Source organism: Petaurus breviceps, unplaced genomic scaffold, assembly GCF_028583685.1.
Source record: "Petaurus breviceps papuanus isolate PSGF00001 unplaced genomic scaffold, PetGlider_PUasm1.0 90919, whole genome shotgun sequence".
In the NCBI taxonomy this organism is placed as follows: Eukaryota; Metazoa; Chordata; class Mammalia; order Diprotodontia; family Petauridae; genus Petaurus; species Petaurus breviceps.
In genome coordinates this window covers 11,234,753-11,258,539 of record NW_027187378.1, presented here as the reverse complement: position 1 = coordinate 11,258,539, position 23,787 = coordinate 11,234,753, and the positions used below count along the sequence as shown (strand labels likewise).

The following is a 23,787-nucleotide window of genomic DNA, read 5'->3' as shown; positions in this document are numbered from 1 at the left end:
TCAGATGGCTGCCTCTATGGGTCTTTGAGGTTTAACAGTTTAACGAGAAACACATTGGAACTACCAATAATACCCCTGAGAAAGATAATGACAGAGATAATAGCCCCTCTTTGGGAAGAAAAAAGGAGTAGGCTAGCCAGATTAAAATTCCACAAATACCATCGGGCTCACAGATATGTAGAAGTATGATCAGGCAGTTCACTTTAGTTTGGTAATCATTTTTGTAAGATACCAAAATGCAAAAAGTAGAAGAAATTAACAATATAGGTTTGGTTTTTTGTTGTTGCTTTTAAAAAGAAGATACTTCATAAATTTTTGACAGGTATTCATACAGCCTCCACTTGAAGAGTTCCAGTGACAGAGAGCTAACTCTGGTAAGCACCTCCACCTGGACATCTCATAAACATCATAAAATTAGCATAGCCACTGAAACAGAACTCATTATTTTTTCCCTAACTCACACCTTTTTTCCCACCTTCCCTATTCCTACAAGGGTAACATCTTTTAAGTTACCCAGTTTCACAACCTGGGAGTTATCCTTAACTTTTATTCTCCCTTACTCTCCCCAAATATTTAATCAATTGCCTGATCTTGTCCATTCTACCTATATAATACCAATCACATCTATCATCTTTTAACTTACATAACCACCACCTGACTTCAGGCCCTCATCACCTCTTTGTTGATGTTGTTCATTCAGTCGAGTTCAACTCTTTGTGACAACATGGACTATAGCACACCATGCCCTTCTATCTTCCACTGTCTCCCAAGGTCGGTTCAAGCTCATGTTCATTGTTTCCTGTGACACTATCTATCCATTTCATCCTCTGTTGTCCTGTTTTTCTTCTGTCTTCACTCCTTCCCAACATCAAGGTCTTTTCCAATGAGTCCTGTCTTATTATATAAAGTATTTAAGCTTCAGCTTCAGTTTGTCCTTCCAATGAATAATCTGAATTTTCTTTAAGTATTGACTGATCTACTCTCCCTACTGTCCAAGGGACCCTCAAAGTCCTCTCCAGAATCATAATTAGAAAGCACTGATTTTGTGGCACTCAGATTTCCTTATAGTCCCACTCTCACAGTCATACATTATCACTAGAAAAAAACATAGCTTTAACTGTAGGAAGCTTTGTCAGCAAGATGATGTACATGACCACACCATAGTAGTCATTGGTGATGTTAAGATCTTTCTTGTATTGTTCTTCAAAATATTGCCACCTCATTAATCGCTTCTGTTAAATCCCTACTATTTTTTCCTTATCATGCCCATTTTTACATGAAACATTTTCTTGATATCTCTAATTTGCTTGAAGAGATTTCTTATCTTTCCTATTCTATTGTTTTCTTCTATTTCTCTACCTTGGTCATTTAAGAAAACCTTCTTTTATCTCTCCGGAATTCTGCATTCAGCTGGGCATATTTTTCCCTTTCTCCCCTTCTTTCCTCACCTGTTTGTAAAGTCTCATCAGACAGCCATTTTGCTCTCCTGCTCTTCTTTTTCTCTGGAGCGTTCTTTGCTGCTGCCTCCTGTACAATACTGCAAACCTCTGTCCATAGGTCTTCAGGCACTCTGTCTACCACATCTAATCCCTTAAACCTATTCATCACTATCACTTCATATGCATCATGTTGTTTAGGTCACACCATATGGTCTAATGGTTTTCCCTACTTTTTTCAATAGAAGTCTGAATTTTGCAATAAATATCTCATGATCTTAGCCACAGTCAGCTCCAGGTCTTATTTTCAACTGACTATATAGAGCTTCTCCCCCTTTGGTTACAAAGTATATAATCAATCTGATCTCTATATTGACTATCTGGTGATAATGATATGGGTTTTAAGTTGTTAAAAAAGAGTGTTTGCTATGGAAGTTATCTTAACAAAACTCTCTAGTTTCTGCTGTGCTTCATTTTATACTCCAAGACCAAACTTGCCTGTTAATCCCATTACCTTCTGATTTCCTACTTTAGTATTCAAATCCCTTATGATGAATGTGACATCTTTTACTTCTTTTCTTTTTTTTTTTGCTTTTTGCAGAGGGAAGGCAGGGCTATTGGGGTTAAGTGACTTGCCTAAGATCACACAGCTAGTGTTAAGTGTCTGAGGCCAAATTTGAACTCAGATCCTCCTGTCTCTAGGGCCAGTGCTCTATTCACTGCACCACCTAGCCACCCCAATGTTATTTCTGGAAGATGTTTCAGATTTTCATAGAAGTAAGCAACTTCAGCTTTTTCAGCATTAGTGGTTGGAGCACAAACTTGTATTACTATGAAGCTGAACAGTTTGCTTTAAATTTAAACAGACATGATTCTGTCATTTTTGAGATTATACTTTTATTGGCTATGAGGGCTACTCCATTTCTTTTGCCCACCTACTGCCCAGAGTAGTATATGTAATGATTACCTGAATTAAATTCACCCAATCCCATCCATTTAAGTTTAGTGACACCCAAGATGTTCATGTTTAACCCTTCTATTTCCGTCTGACCACATCAGCTTACCCTGATTCACAGATTTATCATTCCTGGCTCCTTGGCAATATTGATCTTTATAGCATCAGACTTTCATTTTGTCATCAGACATATCTGCAACTAAGCTTCCTTTTGGCTTTGGCCTAGTGGCTTCATTCTTTCTGGAGCTACCTGAAGCTGTCCTCTGCTCTCCACCAGAAATGTGCTGGATATCTTCTGACCTGAAAGACTCATCTTCTGCTGTCAAATCTTTTATCATGTTACTGGAGCCCATGGGGTTTTCTTGGCAAAGATACTGGAGTGGTTTACCATTTCATTCTCCAGTGGATCTCCTTTTGCCAGAACTCTCCACCATGACATGTCCACCTTAGGTATTCCTGAACAGCACAGCTCACTACTCCACTGAGCTACACAAGTCCCTCAGCTTAACAAGGCAGTGACACAGGAGGGGCATTATCTCTTACCTATACTATTACAATAGTCTCCCAAATGGGTCTCCCTACTGTAAGTCCCTACCCTCTCCAATCCATCCTATAAATAGCTATCAAAGTGTTATTCCTAAAGTAGAGGCCTAGTCATATCATTTCACTTCTCAAGAAGCTTCAGTAACTCCCTATTGCCTCCGTGAAAAAATATAAATTTATCTGTTTGAGATTAAAGACCTTATAATTTTACTACAAACAATCTTTCAAGGATATAGAAATCACAGATTTACAGCTAATAAGAAACTTGGAAGCCATCCATCACATTTTTACATATGAGGAAACTGAGACCCAAAAAAGCTAAATGACTTGCCCAAGGCCATGGAAGAAAACATCAGTTTAGAACATAGATTGATTTTTTAAATCTTAAGGAGACAAGATGGTGAAAGATGAGAAAAGCAGCTAGAATAAACAAAGTGCACATAGAGGAGGCCCATGCTTAAAGGTAGCACAATTTTGAGAGTATGAAGGGTATTATATTAAGGTTTCTGAATGAGAAGAAGATACCAAAGGCATAGACTTCTTTATTGTCCAAAATGGTGATAAAAAAATCAATAACTCTGACTTATATGTTAATATTCCTATCTTTATGGGAACCAGCAGGGCCTAATGGATAGAAATGGCCTCAAAGTCAAGAAGATCTAGATTTAAGATCTGCCTCTGACTCATGGTGCCTATGTGACCCTAGGCAAGTCACTTAACTTCCTAGTTTTCTAGGCAGCTCTCTAAGACTATAAATTATGGAAACTTTTCAAACCTGCACTGGTAGGAGGAGTTTCCTCATCTATAACTTCCCTCTATCAATGAAATCACAGGTCCTATCCTTATCCTATCTACATAAACTTTTATTATAGAAATGAGAGAGAGAGAGAGAGAGAGAGAGAGAGAGAGATCACCATTGATAATGGAATTACAAGGGAACACATATGTTTCTGTTATCAATATTGCAGAGTAGACCTCAACTTTACCATCAAGCAGTTAGGACAGACAGCTAAATCTTTGACTGTTAAGGATTTTCCTAATTGAGGGTTATGAACTATTGTGTTTATTAATAACTGATAGCTAGGTCCCAATTAATGTGAATAATGAATTCCACAAACTGCACCCATTATTTGAATTTGTACTGCATATTCCATTGAGCTAGAACCAATTACCAAATTTTACACAATTATGACTTCAAATAGTGTAAATTCAAATATGCATAATCATTTCAAAGCATTCATTATTCATCCTAATTGGGACCTTGCTGTAAGCTTCATTAAAAATGAAGAGAAAGGAAGCATATAGACCTGAAAGTCATTCCATTGCCCCTAGACTAAAAGTAAGATGTTATGTCCAATTTAAATTTTGTCCATTTCCACCTAAACCTTGGCTTTTACATATTTGAGGCAAAAATCAAGACAGATAGAAAATCTTAGGTAAAAGAAGTCAATGAATAACATCATCATGCCTGTTATTAGGCAAGTACCAAGAAGGGAAATTAGAGGGAAAACATCTTTTAGAACTTCCTTTAGTCCTTGAAAAGGTAACTATAACCAAAAACTTCAGTCTGAGGCTTCTGTTCACAGATATCTACAGACCTGATGACCCACCTCAACAGAGTTGCCCTCTTTAGACAGAGAACACATTCTCTGTTCCAGTTCAGCTCTCTTTTCAGGGTCTCCTTTCAAATGTTGCCCCTGTACCAAAGGGCACTGAAAGTTCTTAAAGCTAAGTTACTTAAGTCCTGGTAAAGCCTGGAGACAAGTCAAATAATATAATTCCTTCTCCTTCATTTCAGTTCACCCTCCCACAGGCTACATCCCTTTAAAACAGGGGTTTTCAACCTTTTTTGTCATAGACTCCTTTGCAGTCTGGTGAAATCTATAGACTACTTCTCAGAATAATGTTTTTAAATACATAGGAATTCAAAGGAAAACAATTATACTGAAATACAGTTATCAGAATATCTTTTTAAAAACAAACTCATAGAACTCGGGTTAAGAACCCATGCTTTAAAAGTTCTTGGACATGACTCAAGTCCATCTATTGGCTCAGAAATCACAATGGTCCAAATTGCTCTCTGTGCTGAGAAAGAATGCTTTTCTTTCTGAATCATAAATAACAGGATGCTTGTCAGTCCTAAAACCTGTATTACACATATAAAATATTTGTACTCCTTAAAGTCAATCAATCAATAAATAATCCCTATCCTCAAGACCCTTACAGTCTAACAGCATGTTATATGAATGTAATAAATTTAAATATAATAAAATGCTATGTGAAATATCAACTATTATCATTATCCCCATAGTACAGATGAAAAAATTAAAGCTCAGAGAAATGAAGTTATTTTGCCCAATGTCATCACATTTTTACCAAGTGGCAGAGACAGGACTCAAACTCAAGCCTTCTAATTCAAAGTCCATTTTCTTTACACTATGCTCTGACAAAAAGACAATTTGTAATTCTTTCAGATTTATTACTTTAAACTCTGCTGCTTCTTTATCTTTCTCCTCGTTATTTTATGACCTTGCAAGTGAGAAAAAATAAATGGAGAAAGCAAAAATAGGAGTCAGCTCTACCCCCGGGTATTTTATTGTCTAGCCAGCTCCTAGTCCAACTATACACCAGCCCTGTTTTTTAAATCAGGCTGATTTTCCCAGCACTCCCTCTTAAGTTGAACTTTTATTTACAAGAATTTTAGTTTTTTAAAGAGATTGCAGAATTATTTGATGGATTGATGGATGAAAATCTAACTTTGAGGAAATAAAAGTAGAATTCACTTTAAGAATCTATTGAATGGGATTTTGTATTTATACAAAAAAGGACTCTATTGCAGAAGTTGAGTAAAAAATAGAAGGGCCAAATGATGAATATAAAATTTGTACCCAAGAACATTTATACCTAAATATTAAACAGCAAAATTGCCAAGCTTATAAGTTTAGTTTAAAACAATGCCTACTAGGAGTATCTGTGAATATGGAGGCTAATGAGATATCAAGACAGACTTTTCCTAATGGAATATAAAGTGGGTAAATGGGTAACATTAAACTTCAATAAATCCATATGGCATAAAAAGCAGATATAATCTTGATTTTTAGTGGAAATCATGCATAAATTATCCCTACATGCTGATGGTTTCATAATGACCTTGAAATTAAGTAAGAGGATTTTGATTTTGTGATTCTGTTAAACAGTGCTGCTTCCCTGTGAACATCGGTACATTGCTTTGGGGACTTCACATGGGCAGCATGACCCTGAATGGAAAAGAGAAGAGGAAAATTGAAATTATAAGGCCACAAACTTAGAAGATCTTTCTGCTACATAAAAATCAAGCTCCAGGTCTCTACTTTCATGATTATAAATAGAAAAAGAAATTGATGTCACATGGAAAATACTGCAGACATATTTGAATCACTAATATTTTGTATTTCATGTTGACAAAAATAAAATAAGATAGGTAAACAAGTCAGATATTTATTAGGGAAATTAAATGCTTCTGACTTCCTACCAAAAGACTGAGAAGAAAACCGAACAATTGAGAACAAAAACAGCAGCAGCTCAGAGAAATTATCACAAGGCCTCATGGGTACACAGCTTCTCTTCTATTTTTCACATCCCATAAATTATATAGACACTGAGCTCTAACAAACATAATTTTTCTAAAATATTTTGTTTTTACTTCTCTGGCATAGGTTAATTGTAAGGTAGCTTCTTGTACTCAAATTTCAAAAGTCTACAAACAGCAATGGCTATAGTAACATCTACAAATTAAACTCCTTTTCTTTTTTCTTTTAAAAAGCTCCATGCAAATTTAGGAAAAGATACAAGAAAAGTGACATTAGAATATACCATTTCATATACAGCCAACTCCTGGCAGATGTTTCTCTACCCATTCCACCTCCTTCTTTAAATAATCTATATCTTGATCAAATCTAATTGAGTTTCCTGAATCCCTACCTTTCTTGACTGACACAGCTTTTGAAACTTTTGAGACCCCTCCTTCCTAGAGGGCCTCTCCTTCCTCAGCTTCCATGCCCTCCCTATATGTTCCTGCTTCTATGCCTCTATGTTCTCCTCCTCCCCAACACCCCTTTTTCTGGGGAGGGGGGGATGGTGAAGGGAGAGGGCAGTATTTGCATTATAAGCAGTTATCATAAGGACATGGCACTTAGAAAATGCTTAGGTAGGGGCGACCAGGTGGTGCAGTGAGTAAGAGCACTGGCCCCAGAGTCAGAAGGACCCCTCATATACTTAACACCCACACAAAAAAACTGAAGTGTAACCTTGAGCAAGTTACTTAACCCCAATTGCTTTTAAAAAAAAATGCTTAGCTAATTCTTGTTGACTGAATGATTCTCAGTCTCCTTTGCTTGATCAATATCCATATGCCATCCCATCTATGTATGGTCTGCCAAAGTTTTGTACTGGGCCCTCTTATTTACAGCAAAAATTCTTAACCTAGCGTCAGTGGACTTTTGGGTTTTTTAATAATTTGATAGCTTTAATTCAATATAACTAGTTTCTTTAGTCATCCTATTTAATTTATTTTCTGCATTTAAAACATGATTCTGAGAAGAGGTCCACAGGTTTTACCAGACTGTCAGAAGGTTCCCATGACCCAGGAAAGGTTCAGAAGCTCTGCCTCATATGATCACAGATTTAGAGCCAGAAGAGACCTCAGAGATGATGAGGCTCAGAGAGATTAAATAATTTGCCCAAGGTCAGCTAGCTATTAAGTAGGAGGCACAGCATCCAAGCACAGGAGGTCCTGATTGCAAGTTGTAAAGTGAAGTACAAGCAGCTTTCCAGAGGAATGCTGCTATGAACAGATTTCAATATTCTGATTACACAGTATAGTGAGCTCTCTATTTATTCAGTAACAAATTAAGGCAAAAAATTCACAGAAATTAAAATACAGCATTTACAATGTTATGGCCTAACAACTTATCACTAAAGTGGCCACATAGTTTTCATCAAAGTAGTCACATAGTTTTAAACAAAGTACATTCATTTAGTAACTCAATCATTCTAAAGGAGACAAGTCTCTTTAATTGACAAAGTACAAAGGTCAAAAATTTTCCACCTCTAGGTCACACTGTCTTAATATCTTCAATCAAAAAGTCTTCTTTCTTCTTAATTGGAGATTACTTTCCAATCATCCTTAATTAGTAAGTCCTTAACTCAATCACCTAAATGTAAAGGTCAAAGTTCTCCACCCCTATTAAATCATGATCTTCTCAGTTTGCACTAAATACCCACAGAGAAGTCTTTTCATCTTGACTTGAGGCTGTCTCTCCACTTTCATGTGGAGAGTTGTGCAGTTCCTGTTCCATACTGAAGCTCAGTGTCTGTTCCACCTCAGGTCCTTCACAGTTTCTGTTTCTGGGAAAACAAAGCTTAACAAAGCCACAATAACATTCATGCACATTGCCAGCATCCTCATCAATTCACTTTCTGCCTGTGAGATCAACATAGACCCAACAACAAGGTCTGAGGAATCAACACAAATCATCAGTATAGTCCCTGTATCTCTGAAATCATCAGCAAGACCATCCTCCAGGATTTCTGTAAACATAACAACAAGAAAATCATCTTTCAGGGCTTCTGAACCAGCAGCAAGGTCCCAGGGCTTCTGTAACAACAGCACCACCCTCTATTAGCAGACAAATCTGACAAAGTAACACCAAAACAGACAGCCAAAGTACCGACACCACAGCCATGCCTCCTCCCAGTTCTCTTCTCTTCTCATTTCTAAGTTCTTCTCAATTCTCAGTTCAGTCCTCAGTTTTCATTTCTCTTCTCAGTTCTTCTCAGTTCTCAATTCAGTTCTAATTTCTCCTCTCTCTCTCTAGTACCAGCCCAGCCTCCAGATTCTTGCTCCCAGAAGTTCCGGCCTCTCTCAGCTTGGGCTTTTCCTTATATACAGTATTAGATCCTCCCTGTTCTGCCCATTCCTGTTACATCAACAAATCCATCCCACTGTGGGATTCACAAGTTCTGGGTCTTAATACCTGACATAATTATGAAATTGAAACTAAGTGTTAAGTACCTGTTAGTTTGTCAATACAAGGGGCATGGAAGATCTTCAAATTCCCATTACCATTACACAAGTCCAGTACTCTGGTACACCACCATCTCTCTTTGACCTCATCAGCTCCCATAGGTTCAAGGCTCATCCCTACGGAGAGGACTCCCAAACACAGATATAAATATACACACACAACCACATCTCCAGTAACTCCACTTGCACAGCACTAATTATCTATTGGATCTCTGCACCTGAACATCTCATCAGCATCTTAAATACATGTCCAAAAGAGATAATTTTCTTCTTTCTAAAATCCATCCTTCCTTCAAACTTCTCTATTTCAGGTTGTTGACTCTCTTTTCATGATTTTCTTGCATCATTCTCATTTCTCTTCCCAATTTTTCCTCCACTTCTCTTATTTGATTTTCAAAATCCTTCTTAAGCTCCTTTATGGCCTGTAACCAATGCATATTTTTCTTGGAAGCTTTTGGTACAGGAATTCTGTACCATTTTCTTCCTCCCATTCCATGTTTTGATCCTTGTTGTCCCCAAAAAAGGAATCCAAAGTCAGATTGCTGTGCTTTCTTTGTTTGCTCATGTTGCCAGTCAATTACTAATTTTTGAGCTTTTTGCCACAGTAGAACTTTGCTTCCAGAGAGGAGAGCTTTGTCCCAAATTGCTGGGGTTTTCACAGCTTCCAGAGCTATTAGTTGGCTATCTTCTCTGAGGCCTCCACCAGCTCTGGCACCTGGTCACCCACCCCAGGACCTCCACCCTAGACAGCAATCCAAATCCAAGCAGGTTAAAACAACAGCAATTACCCCCTCAGAATGGTTGCTTGGTTCCCCTATAATCTGCAGGCTAGGAGCTCTGAGGCACCCACACAGTGGCAGCTGCATTGTTGCCACGCCTCAGCCGCTTCTCCCTCCGAGGGGAGAGAGGCCAGACCGTACTCCCGGACCACTGACCTCTTACTTTGTCTTTGGCATTTATGGGTTGATAATTCTGGAAACCGCCACAGCTACTCGTGATCCACTCTCCCAAAGTCCCTCCAGACATGGCTGGTAGGGCCTCCCTGGGGCTAAAACCACATAGGGCTGGGCTCTGCTGCCGGGCTGTCTTCACTGGGAGGTTTGTTTCTCTGTCACTCTGTGTGTTCTGTAGCCCTAAAGTTTGTTTAGAGTCATTTTTTATAGGTATTTGAGGTCATTATGGGGGGAGCGCAGGGAGTTTTCCTGCTTCTACGCCACCATCTTAGCTCCTCCACCAGCAAAAATCTTTAGTAAGCAAACAGTTTCCTCTTATATGCCTCACATTGACATTGATAATCAAAGAAGACTTGAAAAAAATTATCTCTGTGGTTACATCAAGGAATGTTGTAAAAATCTTAATATATGCACAGAAAACATCTCATTGAAAGAGGGCATTAAGACTGTACTTTTCTCTACAGTCAAATGCTTTTAAGTAAAAAATTAAACATAATGGAATATTTTATAAAAAATCATTGAAAATCTTGCCAAGTTCCCTTATCACATCTTCATCAATCAATCAACAAGTATCTACGACATGTTTAGAAAGGACGTGCTAGGTGCTAGGCTGAGTCATATTTTTTAGCACCATATAAACTACACCAAGTCCAAAACCTTGCATGAAGGCACTTCTTGTTTATTGAAATAAAATGGTGTAGATCACTCTCATGATTTTATTGAAATTATAACAGCTAATATATACACATATATAATGCTTTAGGGCTTGGTGGTGTTAATATTCCCATTTTACAGATGAGGAAATTGAAAGAGATTATATGATTTAGCAAGGGTTGGGGAGTTAAGTGTTGAAACCCAGTCTTGCTAACTCCAAGTCCAGCATATCCATATCCATATCCACTATATAGTAAGAATGTACATCACTGGTTACTGATGGCCTCTCCATCATTTTATGTGGTAATAATGTCATCTGAAATTTTCCCCAATAATTCAATATATCCCACTCTTTCATAAATCTTGAAAATCAGTCCCTCAATGCTTTCAAAACTGTGTCACATCCAGCACTGGTGTGTAAATGTACAACTACATGCAGAAAAATCTGTGTAACTCAATAATAAATTTATTTTGAATAATGTGAAGAGTAAAGCTACCATAGCACTCACTACTTTTCAGCCAATTAAATTTCCTGTTCTAGGGGTGGCCAGGTGGCTCAGAGAGTAAGAGCACCAGCTCCAGTGTCGGGATGACCTGGGGATCAAAATCCAGGCTCAGATACTCAGCACCACACCCAGAAATAACTGGCCGTGTAACCTTGAGCAAATTACTTAACCCCAATTGCTTAAAAAAAAAATTTCCTATTCTTCTTTACAAAAATACTAGATAATATAAATCCAAAATCAGAAATTTATATTTGATCCTGGAGTTAACAGAGAGTTCCTGGAGTTTTGTTGAGTGTGCAAACTGTTTGGGGAGGAGCTGCATACAGTTGGACAAGCTCATATTGATCCTAAAAATCAAAGAGATTAACAAAACTGAAAGGGAAAAATCTCCACTGAATTCATAAGTAAGAGTCTTTGGAAAAAGTAAAAAAAATGGGGGCAGCTAGGTGGTACAGTGAATAGAGCACTAGCCCTGGAGTCAGGAGGACCTGAGTTCAAATCCGGCCTCGGACACTTAACACAAAAACTAGCCATGTGACCTTGGGCAAGTCACCTAACTTCAACTGCCCTCCAAAAAATAGGGGCAGCCAGGTGGCACAGTGAGTAAGAGCGCCAGCCCCAGCGTCGGGAGACCCAGGATCAGTTCCGGCCTCAGATACTTGGCACCCACATAAAAATTACTGGCTGTGTAGCCTTGAGCAAGTTACTTAACTCCAATTGCTTTAAAAAAAAGTAAAAAGATAAAATAGATAACTATTAACTAGCCTAAAAGAGAAAAATCAAATTGCCAATATCAAAAACAAAAAAAGAATTCACAGCAAATGGAGAATGAAGGAAATTATTAGAAACTATTTTACCCAATTATATGCCAACAAAACTGACAATGTATATAATATGGGTGAATATTAACAAAAATATAAAATATCCTCATTCATAGAAGAGATAATTTAAATAATTGAACAAATAATAAATAGACAAGACAAAAATGAACATAAATAAAAAATCCTATGACTACATGTACTTACAACTGGAGTATATTAAAAATTCAAAGAACAATTAAATATAAAATTTCATATACTATTTGTAAAAATAGGAATACAGGAAAGTCTAAGAAATTCTTTCTATGATACCAATATAGTACTGATACCTAAAAGTAGAAACAAAATAAAGAAACAAAACTACAGGCCACTATCCTTATTGACAATAACTTCTAAGAAAACAGTTTGACAGGAATTAGGTTTAAGCCAACATCTTATACCATATACCATAATAAGCTCAAAATGAATAGTAATCCAGAAATTAATAAAAGAATATAAAAAAAGAATTAGGAAAAAATAAGATCAAGCACCTTTCACAATGATGACTATGGGAAAAGCTCTTGCCCAAACAAGGATAGAGTCAATCACAAAAGATAACACACATTTTGTCACATAGACATTTCCTAAAAGCTGTAGATAATGGTCTATTACCCAAGATATATAGGAAACTAACACAAATATATAAAGCCAAGAGTCATTCCTCAGTGGATAAGTGGTTAAAGGATACAAACAATTCTCAAAAAAGGAATCACAAACTATCAACAACCACATCAAAGATTTCTCCAAATTACTAATAAGAGAAAATGAAAATTCTGAGTTTGAAAAAAAAATTACAAAATAATGTAATAATCAATATTCAAGGGGCTGCAGGGAGACAGTCACAATATTCCAAATAATAACAGTAAGAGAAATGCACATCAAAACAACCCTGAAGCTTCACTTCAAACTGAGCGAACTGGCAAAGATGACAAAAGATGAAAACACTCAAATTTAGAAGCATGTGGTAAGGTAGGTACACTGGTGTATTATCAGTACAACCATGTTTTATAGAAATTTGAAACTGTGTAAATAAAGTAAATAAAAAGTTTATAACTGGAGCGGCTAGATGGTACAGTGAATAGAGCACCAGCCCTGGAGTCAGAAGGACCTGAGTTCAAATCCAGCCTCAGACACTTGACACACTAGCTGTGTGACTTTGGGCAAGTCATTTATGCCCAACTGCCCTCCAAAAAGAAAAAAAAAGTTTATAACCCTTGACCTAGACACCTTACAATCTGTCAAAATATTCTGGAGGCACCATGCTTCCCAGAGTTAAGGCCCAGCAAGCAGGCTAAGCCCTGAGCTTGGCATAACAATTTTTTGTGTTCTGGATGATCTCACCCTCTGACAAAGAGTATTGCTTTGACCAAGCACCAGGTATTCGCTGCCCCCTATTTCCCAGGGACGTGAGAGCCAGCTATCACCTTGTTTGACTTGCTCACAGATCCTCTTTCTTGTAACAGATAGGTGAACCGAACCAAGTACTGTACCCCACTGTGAGACCAATCAACTTGGAGACTGTTCACACAGGACCCAGAAACACCTGCACTGTCTATACATGTGCCTGCCCTGGGAAAGTGCTACTCAAGATCTAAGAATGATTATATCATAGTCCAGCGCACTTATGTATATAAGCGCAGGCTATAGCCCAATATGTACCCCTCTTCAGGAGGGGGGGCTTCCTTGCTTGTAAGTCGTTTTCCTCACTCAAAGTATACCACTACTTTGTGTCCTGAAACATTTGCTTCTACCTGCTCTGCTCAGCTTCAGTCATTCCCAGATTAGAGACCAGTTCAGTCTAGACTATGTTCAAAATTCTGTTGGCAATGCCAAGGAAGCAACTGATGACAAAAAATTCACCCTACATAGCAAAATATTTTTCATGATAGCAAAGAATTGGAAACTAATTAGATGCCCATCATTTGGGGACTGGCTAAACAAATTACCTGAATAAAATGGAATATTTTTTGTAAGAAATGATAAATATGGACATATATGGAATAATTTGCATTAACTGATACAGAGTGAAGTAAGCAGAACCAATAAAACAATATATATAATAACTACCACATTGTAAATAAAAAGAACCCCACATATACTAAAAAAAAATCAAATGTTGCAAAATTATAAAAAAACAAGCAAGATTCCTTTGCAGAGCTGGAAGGCCTATAAATGTTGGACACTGCACATATTTTCAGAGATTTTTCTTTTTGATCAGTTATGATGACTTTTTCCTCCTTTTTCTTTTTCTGTCTTTAAAAAATGTTATTTGTTATATGGGATGGCTCTCCAGGAGGGGAAAGGAGGAAGGATATTGGGGAAACTATGGTGATGTGAAAAACAAAAGGCACAAATAAAAACTTATTTTTTTTAAAAAGATAGGCATAGGCAGCCAGGTGGTGCAGTGAACAGAGCACCGGCACTGGAGTCAAGAGGACCTGAGTTCAAGTCCAGCCTCAGACACAAAAAACTAACACAAAAACTAGCCATGTGACCTTGGGCAAGTCATTTAACCCTAATTGCCCTCCAAAAAGCAAAAAAAAAAAAAAGATAAGCATAAAGGTGCCACAGTGAATAGAGCACTGGCCCTAGAGTCAGGAGGACCTGAGTTCAAATCCAGCCTCAGACACTTTACACTTACTAGCTACTATTAGAATTGTGCATTGGTTCAATAATTCGAGAAAGCAATTTTTAATTATGGCTTTTTAAAAATGGAAAACATTTCCATGCCCTTTTGACAAGAGATCTCACACAGCAAGAAGAAAGACAGGAAAAACCTATCCCAAATAAGTAAAAATGTTCACAGAAATACTAGTAGTAGTAAAGAACTAGAAACAAAGACAATAACCCTGTGATATAGGGCTCTGATTAGTGAACATTAACCTGATCTCAAACAGTCTATAAAGCACATATCAACAACAAAATCAAAGGAAGACTGAAAGGACCCATACATACACACAAATACTTCTAGCTGTATTTTTTGTCATAGCAAAGATCTGGAAACTATGGGTATCACTACTAAACTGGGGATTGGTTGAACAATTTTGGCATATAATGTGATGGAATATTATTTTGCCCTAAGAAATGAAAAAAGGAATAAATTCAAAGAACCTTGGGAAAATATATAAGCTGATGCAGAGAGCAGTGAGAACAATTTATATAATAGCTACAACAATGTAAAGAAAAATAACATTGAAAGACATAATTAAAATGTAAGCTAGGATACCAGTGAAAGTGGGAAGTGAGTTAACCCTCTGTTGAGTTACCGTGTTTCCCCGATAATAAGACCTATCCCAAAAATAAGCCCTCCTCTTACTGTGTAAGATTCCTCTAAAATAAGCCCTCCCCCGAAAATAAGCCCTATTGAGATTGCTACTGTAGTGAAGGTGATCCCCTGCGCTACACGCTACATTATGGTACCCTCTGTATGCACCGTCCCACACCCCACCCCGGTGAAACGCACGCCGCGCTCCGAGCTGCATCCAATCAGAGCTGTTCTTTATTGAATTCATTATTGAATAAAGGTACATTTTTTTTGTTCACATTTACCTGTTTATTAAAATTGCTGTCAATGTTCATTAAAATAAGCCCTCCCCTGAAAATAAGCCCTCTGGTGTTTTTCTGTCCAAAAAAATAATAAGACAGTGTCTTATTATCAGGGAAACATGGTAAGAAGTTGTGGTACAATCACCTACCCAGCAAAACTGAGTATCATATTTCAGGGAAAAATAGTCATTCTGTGGAATAGAGGACTTTCAAGCATTCTTTTTTTTTAAAAGCAATTGGGGTTAAGTAACTTGCTCAAGATTACATGGCCAGTTATTTCTGGGTGTGGTTGTAAGTATCTGAGCCCAGATTCGATCCCAGATCATCCTGACTCTGGGGCTGGTGCTCTTACTCGCTGTGCTACCTGGACACCCCAGTTTCAAGGATTCTTGATGAAAAAACCAGAGCTGAATAGAAAATATGACATTCAGATACAAGACACAAGAGAAGCATGAGAAAGTAAACAAGGAAAAGAAATCATAAGGGACTTATCAAAGTTGAACTATTTACATCCCTACATGGAAAAACGATAATTGTAACTGATGAAACTTTTCTCAATATGAGAATAGTTGAAGGGAATAGAAATGTGTGTGTATATATATAAATCTATATAGGAGGGTATATGGGCAATATGGGCATATGAATACATATGTGAATTTCTATATACATGTGTACAGGTATACATAGAGGGCACAGGACCAATTTAATAGGAAGGGATGATACTTAAAAGGTGAAATTAAGAGGTGAGAGAAGAATATAATGAGAGGAGATGGGGAGAGACAGAATGGGGTAAACTATCTCATATAGAAGAGGCAAAGGAAAATGGTCACAAAGGAGGGGAAGAACAGGAAGGCAAAAGGGAATGGGTCAACCTTATTCTCATTGATTTGGCTTGGGGAGGGAATGACATACACACTAAATAAGATATCTCACCCTCCAGGAGAATAGGGGGGAAGAGGATGAGAGGGGGGATAATGGAAGGGAGGACAGGCTGGGGGGGAGGGAAGTTGGAAGCACCCACTTTTGAAAAGGGACAGGATCAAAGTAGAGAATAGAACAAGTAGGAGGTGGGATAGGAGGGAGGGAACTATAGTCAGTCTTTTACAATATATCCACTATGAAATGTTTTGCATAGTTACGTATGTACTATCTTCCCAGTAAAGATGGGTGACAAGGGAGGAAGGGAATGAATCTGGAATTGAAAGTTTTAAAATCAAATGTTTAAAATATATATACATATATATGTATATATATACTATTATTAATATTATCTGACATATAACTGGGAAATAAGATATACAGGCATAGAGATCCATCGTGTCCTACTGGAAAGTCAGAGGAGGTATGGGAGAAGATATGGGAGAGAGCAGACTGGAGTAGGGGATATCCAATGGGATTGCTATTTTGGAGTGGTGGGTTGGGGGAAAAATGGGGAGAAAATGTGTAACTCAAAATCTTGCGGAAATGAATGATGTAAACTAGAAGTTAATAAAGTATTTGATTAAAAAAAAAAAAAAGTTGTGGTACAGGCCTGGGGAAACTTGGGTTAACTTTGCATCCACAAGAAATAGTTTGGGATCTTGGGCAAGAATATAAAAATAGTTTTTAGGGCTTTGGCAGAAAGCTCCCAAGACCCAAGGGAATCTTCTCCTTACTTTTAGCCCTCTTTTTTAAAATTTGTTTTTATCTTCCTGAACTGCCTTTAGCGTCAGCTTAGAAACTACTTTTACAGGGGGATATATGAAAAAGCTTTAATTAAATGGATTATCTATGTGAACTATTGGACTCTGAGTGATCTACTACAGGGCTTCTTAAACTTTTTCCACCGGTGACCCCTTCAGTGTTTCTTAAAATGTGGGTCCCAACCCCAATATGGAGTTGTGTTCCATTGCAACAAATATAAAATCTCTACTAGAATGGGGACAGAGACTTAAGTTTTGGGACATGACCAATGTGTAAATGTATTATTTTACTAGTTATTAGTTACAAAAAAGGGTTTGTTTTTGTTCTATTTTTTTATTTTTTTTTTAATTTGGAGTGATGAAAGATGATGGAGAAACTAGGGATAATGATGACAAAAAAAAAGAGGGACATTGTAGCACTTTCTCAAAAGTGTGAGAAATGATTATTTCTCTTTTATATTAATAATCAATTACTGAATTAAAACCAGGATTTTTCAGAAGCCTGTAGATTGTTCAATCTCTGAAGGACATTGTTGATGGATGAGATTACCCAAAACCCAAAGATTTGTAAATGCCTTCAGTAAGGTGGGAGACCCATCCAACTAGAGAGTCTTACAAAAAATTTAATCTAAAGTGAACTCCTGTGCATTGTATTCCACTGAGGGAGGACTGAGCAGAGGTAGACCCCCTTTTGTTTATATTTCCCCGGGTGGGAGTAGTCTGAACATGAGATAAATCTCTTTGTGCAAGACAGAGTGATAAGAGTCAGATCCCCTAGTCCCTCATTAGAATAGGTCCACCTCTCATTATAATATTCATTATTCTCATTAATTATTAATCATTCAGAGTCAATTGACACCCTCAGGAATAGCCACTCTTCCACAGGCACATAAGAGTTGAGTGGGTTCCATGAAGGGTCTGTCTTTTAGTATTTGAGAGTACCACTGACCCCTTTTATTAATTATTGCTAGCATGATTAATAAAATGATTAATTACCCAAACTTTTTATATGTCACAAAAGAAAACACAGAAGAGAACCAAAGGAGATTCACAAGGGCACACAGAGAAGCAAGATGGCTTTAAAATTGCTGCAAGTTGTTCATAATAAAGATCTATGGTTTCACAAATTCTCTTTTTTGGTTCTATGTAAATGAAAATATCCATTTTTGATGATGATTATTAATTTCAAAATAAAAAATGTTTAAAGAAATAAATGCAAAAATAATGCTAACTAAAATACACTAAATAAAATAAATATTTATATTTATTAATATTTATATAAATTTGACATTTGTATAAATAAAAATGCTAAATTAAAAAGAAATAAAATGCAAAAGCAATGCTAATACAAAAAATAAAAATAAATTCATACCTACATCTTTTGAAAAATCCCAAGAGAAGCCACAGAAGTTGGCTTTTTACCCTTCATAACAAAACCCACAAAATCACAGAAGAAAGTTAGAAAGGATCTCAGTATGGGGAGGCTAAGTGGCACAGTGAACAGAGCACCAGCCCTGGAGTCAGGAAGATCTGAGTTCAAATCCAGCCTCAGACATTTAACACTGACTAGCCATGTAACCTTGGGCAAGTCACTTAACCCCAATTACTCTGCCTTCCACCCTCCAAAAAAAGCAAAGAAAACAAAAAAACAGAAAGGATCTCCGTAGCCAACTCATCCAAAACATAAACAAAAGGAATCTTTACTATAACATAATCATAAGCCAACGAGTAGTTGTCTAACTTTGTACTTAAAGACCTCCAGGGAGTGAAATTCCACCATTTCTCCAGGAAGCCACTATGTGCCAATTCTAGTTAGGAAGTTCTTTTTTTCCCTAACATTTTTCTTTGTGAAGAAATGGAATCCCAAAGATTAACCTCAGCAGTGCATGGCTTCACAATAAGGCAATCCTAGTACTAGCAAATAGGAATAAAAAGGGAATGTTTTCCCACTAGTCATCATTCTAGGTCATCACTCTAAAACAAAACAGATTCATATAAGTTTCAAGTTTCAGGATAGTTCATTAATTCAGTTTTCATTGGTAATTCACCAAAATAATAGAAGGATAATCATAAATATGATTGGTAGGAGACTTTGATAGATACTTCTAAAAGATTTTATTCTTAATGTTAACTAAGGGGGGGGGGGTGGAGCCAAGATGGCAGAGTAAAAGCAGGAACTTGCTTCAGCTCCCACTCCAACCACCTTTAAAACCTGTTAAAATAATTGCTCTAAACAAATTTTAGAGCTACAGAACCCACAAAGTGAGAGAGAGAAACAAATCTACCTCTGAAGGCAGCCTGGCAGGCCAACAGGAAGGATCTATTGCACCGAGCCAGGAGCTGAGCACAGTCCCATGTGAGCCATATGGGCCCAGACCTGGAGCAGCCCCAACCAGTAGCCCAGACCAGCCAGAGCAGACTACAGGAGAGTGAATCACCTGCAGCTGTGGTGATTTCCAGACTTCTCAACAAATTTCTCAATAAAGGCCAAAGAGAAAGTAAAAGGTCAGTAGGGAACTCTGTTGGAATGGGGTGTGGAAGATTGCGGTCCTGCCCCTGCCTCCAGGGAGAAAGGTGGTGGAGGCACAGCATGGCGGCTGCAGCTGCTGCCATATGGCTGCTTCCAGAGGTCCTGGCCTACAGATTGTAGGGAGACCAAGCAACCATTCAGAGGGTAATTGCTCTTGCTTTGACCTGCCTGGATCTGAGTAGCAGTCTTGGGTGGTGGTCCTGGTGTGTGCGGCCAGTGTGCCAGAGCTTGTGGGGTTAGTAGAGAGGGCACCCTCCTCACAGCTCTGAAAACAGCTCTGGCAGCAGCTGCACAAACCCCATCAATTTGGGAAACAACTCTCTCCACTCTGGAAGCAGAGTTCTATCATGGCAAAGAGCTCAAAAATCAAGTAATTGGCTGGCAAGATGAACAAACAGAAGAAGCACAATAAGACTATAGAATTTTTTGGGGGGAGGGGGGGACAAAGAGGATCAAAAAATGGAACCAGAAGAAGATAACAAAGTCAAAACTCCTGCATCAAAAGCTTCCAATAAAAATATGAACTGGTCATAGGCAATGGAGGAGTTCAAGAAGGATTGTGAAAATCAAGTAAGAGAAATGGAGGAAAAATTGGAAAGAGAAACGAGAATAGTTCAAGAAAATCATGAAAAGCAAGTCAACAGCCTGACTGAAGAGACAGACTGAAGACTTAAAAAACAGACTAACTCAAATGGCAAACGAGGTCCAAAAAGTCAATGAGGAGAAGAATGCCTTAAAAAACTGAACTGCTCAGATGGAAAAGGGATTTCAAAAACTCACTGAAAAGAATAATTCCTTCCAAATTAGATTGGAACAAATGGAAGCTAATGACTTTATGAGAAATCAAGATACTATCAAACAGATCCAAGCAAATGAAAGAATAGAAGGCAATATGAAATATCTCACTGGAAAAATCACTGACCTGGAAAATAGATCCAGGAGAAATAACTTAAAAATTATTGAACTACCTGAAAATCATGATCAAAAAAAGAGCCTAGACACCAAATTTCAAGAAATTATCAAGCAAAATTGCACTGATATTCTAGAACCAGAGGGCAAAATAGAAATGGAAAGAATTCACTGATAGCCTCTTGAAAAAAATTCCAAAAAGAAAACTCCTAAGAATATCATAACCAAATTCCAGAGTTCTCAGGTCAAGGAGAAAATACTATAAGCTGTCAGGAAGAAACAATATGAGTATTGTGGAAACACAATCAGGATAACACATGATCTAGAAGCTTCTACACTAAGGGATGGAAGGGCTTGGAATATGATATTCCAAAGGTCAAAGGGGCTAGGATTAAAACCAAGAATCACCTACCCAGCAAAACTGAGTATAATGCTTCAGGGGAAAATATGGTCATTCAATGAAATAGAGGACTTTCAAGCATTCTTGATGAAAAAAACAGAGCTGAACAGAAAATTTGACTTTCAAATACAAGAAGCAAGAGAAGCATGAGAAGGTAAACTGGAAAAAGAAATCACAAGGAACTGATTCAAGTTGAACTATTTACATTCCTACATGGAAAAATGATAATTGTAACTCATGAGACTTTTCTCAATATGAGGATAGTTGAAGGGAATATATATGTGTGTGTATATACATATATTTACATACATATATGTATTGTCATACATATACGTATGTGTTTGCATCCATATATGTATGTTTGCATGCTTGTGTTTACATACATGTATGTATTACAGGAGGGTGTATTGTGCATGCATATATATGTGAGTGTGTGTATATGTGTATACATGTATACAGACAGAGGGCACAGGATCAGTTGAATATGAAGGGATGATATCTAAAAAATAAAATTAAGAGGTAAGAGAGGAATATATTGGGAGAAGGAGAAAGGGAGAGATAGAATAGGGTAAATTATGTCATATAAAAGAGGCAAGAAAAAACTGTTACAATGGAAGGGAAGAGCAGGAAGGTCAAAGGGAATGGGTTAACCTTACTCTCACTGAATTTGGCTTAAGGAGGGAATAACATACATACTCAAATGGGTATCTTACCCTACAGGAAAGTAGAAGGAAAAGGGATAAGAGGAGGGATGATGATAGAAGGGAGGGCAGATTGGGGGAGAGGGCAGTGAGAAGCAAACACTTTTGAAAAGGGACAGGGTCAAAGTAGAAAATAGAATAAGTGGGGGACAGAATAGGATGGAGGGAAATATAGTTAGTCTTTCACAATAAAACTACTATGGAAACATTTTACCTAACTACACATGTACAACCTATGTTGAATTGCTTGTCTTCCTACTGGAGGAGGGTGAGGAGGGAAGAAGGGAAAGAATATAGAAATCAAAGTTTTTAAAAAAAAATGTTAAAAAAAAATTTGGTTTTCTTACATGCAACTGAGAAATAAGATATACAGACACTGGGGTACAGAAATTCATCTTGCCCTACTAGAAAGTTGGGTGGGGGGGAAATGGGGAGTATATAAGAGAGAACAGATTAGGGGAAGGGGAATTCAGTAGTCTTGCTATCTTGGGGTGGGGGTAGTGGAAAGATGGGGAGAAAATTTGTAATTCAAAATCTTGTGGAAATAAATGCTGAAAACTAAAAATAAATAAATTGGGGGGGAAAATGTTAACCAATAGATATGACTCCACAAGCCATGAATAGTGACTTGATTTATTACAATTAAAGCAGGTTCCTACTTTGTCCCAAGGAGTTAACAGGGCTCCCCAGAATCAAGAAAAGGTCCCTTTCATTTTTTGACTCTGATGGAAATCTGAATATGCAAAAAATATATTGTCCTCTTTTCATTATTTCAGGAAAAAGTGTTCAAAAGAAATACATTCACTTGCTCAGCAAATGTTCTTTCACATTCTTTTTTTAATATACAGAAACAGAATGATAACTCCAGGTAAAAAATAAGAAAACAAATAAGGTCCAGCCAAGAAGCAAGAAGAAAGGAAAGTTAAAGGATTACAAGTGAATTCAGAATTAAACCCTCCAATTCTGTAAGTAACTAAATATATTATTCCCTTTCCTATGATTTTTCACCAGTATAATTAATAGTCTTAGAGAGTTGTCTAAGGCTCATAAAAGTTGTATCTTTCTCATGGTCACATAGCAAGGAAGCATCAGAGGTGGGAATCCCAGGTCTTCTCTGGATTCCAAGACCAGCACTGCATCCACTACACCACACTGTCTCTTATTTAATCCAATTTTTTTTAACAGACATCTAGATGTACCAGGGGCGGAGGTAGAAAGGTTCATGTCTGGGACAGGAATAATAACAACATATCCTTATATTTGTTTAGTATTTTATCATCTGAAGTATTTTCACATATAGCATATCAGTTTCTAAAGGTTGAGACAAATAAAAAAGAGAAAATGCACATATTATTGGCTTTGAAATAAGCATCCTTTAATAATAATTACTAAAGACATTTCACAGGATCAAGGGCACTTCTACTGGCAAAAAGCACTGCTCTTTATTGCCTTTCTTTGAATTAAAGGCTTTGATAACCAAATGTTTATTATAGAAAAAAGAAGAATGAATGTGTGAAGGAATCTTACAGTTTGAAATTACCTACATACATGTGAACGGAAACAGTAATTCAGCAAACATTTTTTGAGCACCTACTCTATCCAGCACAGATATTCACCAATAAATGTTTTTGAGATGAGAGAACACTTGAAACGCCAAGAATTAATTCAAATTCTTTCACCAATTCTGCCTGGCCAGCAGTCATTTCTCTGTGCCCTTCTCTCTTTACAAAAAAAAATTCCCCAAAAGAATTCAGGCCCCTCAGCACACATTAAGTTTAAATAATGCTTTCCTCCCAAGGTCATGAAAAATTTTAAGGAAATTAAGTCTATTCCACTCAAAAAAAAAAAAGAGGAAAAAGGGGAGAAAGGGAACTTCTCTTTGTCTTTTCTACCTATTTATCTACCTCAAAAGCTATCAAAATAATCTATTAATATCTTTAAAAGGGCTTCCAGTTTCTAAGAGAAAAGTAAAGATTGTCTTTGGTTTCTCTTCCCCTTTCTCATGAAAGGCACAGTTGTCAGCAAATCCAGGGCAGATATTTCTTGTGAAA

General features: G+C 37.3%; 1 protein-coding gene across 1 annotated transcript in view; it reads right to left on the bottom strand.

Moving 5' to 3' along the window:
- Positions 1-23,787, bottom strand: part of DTD1 (D-aminoacyl-tRNA deacylase 1) — a 254,173-nt gene that overhangs the window by 180,195 nt on the left and 50,191 nt on the right. The gene's annotated exons all lie outside the window — the stretch shown is intronic.